General features: G+C 38.9%; 1 pseudogene; it reads right to left on the bottom strand.

Moving 5' to 3' along the window:
• Nucleotides 1-1240: 1240 nt before the first annotated feature.
• LOC144229613 (U2 spliceosomal RNA) lies at nt 1241-1413 on the bottom strand (annotated as a pseudogene).
• Between the last annotated feature and the right edge of the window lie 536 nt (nt 1414-1949).

Here is a 1949-nt window from a genome sequence, read left to right on the forward strand (position 1 = left end):
TGCAATAGGCTAGACATGGAAATAACCTAGGTGTCCATTGGTACATGAATAGATAAAGACATTACAGTATACACACACACACACACACACACACACACACACACACACAGACACTGGGGAATATATTCCCATGAAAAAGAAGAAAATCTTGCCATTTGTGACAACACAGATGAGCCTTGAGGGTGCTTTTATAAATAAAGTAAGTCAGGGAAAGATAAACACTGTANAAGCTGAGCTCATAGAAACAGAGAAGATGGTGGTTGCCAGAGACAGGGAGGCTGGGTTGGGCAAAATGAGTGAAGGTGGTCAAAAGGTACAAAATTCCAGTTATAAAATAAATAAGCTATAGGGATGCAATGTACAGCATGGTGACTATAATTAATAATACTGTTTTGCATATTTGGAAGTTGCTAAAAGAGTAAATCTTAAAAATTCTCATCATAAGAAAAAAATGTAACTATGTATGGGTGATAGATATTAACTAGACTTATTGTGTTGATTATTTTGCAATAAATACAAATAACAATTCATTACATTGTACACTTGAAACTAAGATAATTTATTGGTTGTTATATGTCAATTTTTTTAAAGTTGCCTTAATAAAGCATTAATTAGTGGCTTATGCTAAGGCCAATGGTCTGGACAGCAGTGGTGTGCTGGTAAACATTAAAAATGTTGGCTCTCTGGGAAAAGAAAAACAGAAAAAACCCTGTTTTTAGTGTTTGCCAATTTCCATGGTATAAATATTCCCACCATGGCCAATTTCAAGCTATGAGTGAGACATCACTAAAGGTGGAATAGGAAAGAGATATACACAACTGGCTCTCATGGAGCTCTCTCGAGCACATCACTGTGCCAAATCCAATGGATTGCACCCCTCACCCCTCATTCAGTTCCTGAGCAATAAGAACATCACAAAGAAGAACAGCCCCAGGGATCAGGACACTTTATATTTTCAGCTTCAATTTAGGGCAGATGCATAAACAAACCCTGTTACCATACAGAATGTACCACTTAACTCACTGCCGTTTTGGAAAAAAGAACAAAGGTTCTGGAGACCATGAAATACTGAACTGCAAACTCAATCTCCTTTTCTTACACTCCATTTTATTTTATTTTTTAACGTTTTTATTCATATTTTGAGAGGCAGAGAGATACTGTGAGTGGAAGAGGGGCAGAGAGACAGGGAGACACAGAATCTGAAGCAGGCTCTAGGCTCTGAACTGTCAGCACAGAGCCCGACGTGGGGCTCGAACCCATGAACCATGAGATCATGACCTGAGCCGAAGTTGGACACTTAACCGACTGAGCCACCCAGGCGCCCCTCTTACATTCCATTTTAATTCTTCACCTACTTCAAACTGGTAAGAACAGATGCTGCACTTAACCTTAGCCAAAAGGCCGAGAAGCAATTCTTTGCCTACTTTAAAACATTCCTCAATCTCAGACGACAAAAGCAACAAATGACTTCTAAAGGTTCTAAGTCGGAAAATTAGTAAAAGCAAATTTTGTCTTTCCAATTCCTTAATGCCCATAAGAATGAAATTTGTCAAATCAACTCTCTCATCTGAAAAGTCAATCATCAATTGAATCATGGATGGACTCTGATTACAGGGTTCCAGTAGATGTTAAAGTTTAGAAAACCCCAGGATGCAGGGCTGGGCTATAAAGGAGAAGCAAGCATGAGCATGCTTTAACACCTCATACATCATACAATCTGTCAATTGCCAAAGAACTAAAGCCCTATAATCCATTCTAGGAGAAATCCTCAGGACATAATCCACACCTTATTTTCTCACAAACCTGACATCTTTGATCCTCAGACTTCTCAGCCCTCTGAGATTTGAAGCTGAAGAAACCTTCAAGAACTCAGTGTACTATTAAAGGTAATGACAGCTGATATCTGACAGCCCAGCATACTGACTTGTACAGTAGCTCCTAAAATTCAC

The sequence above is a fragment of the Crocuta crocuta genome, unplaced genomic scaffold (genome assembly GCF_008692635.1).
Source record: "Crocuta crocuta isolate KB4526 unplaced genomic scaffold, BGI_CrCroc_1.0 scaffold657, whole genome shotgun sequence".
Classification (NCBI taxonomy): domain Eukaryota; kingdom Metazoa; phylum Chordata; class Mammalia; order Carnivora; family Hyaenidae; genus Crocuta; species Crocuta crocuta.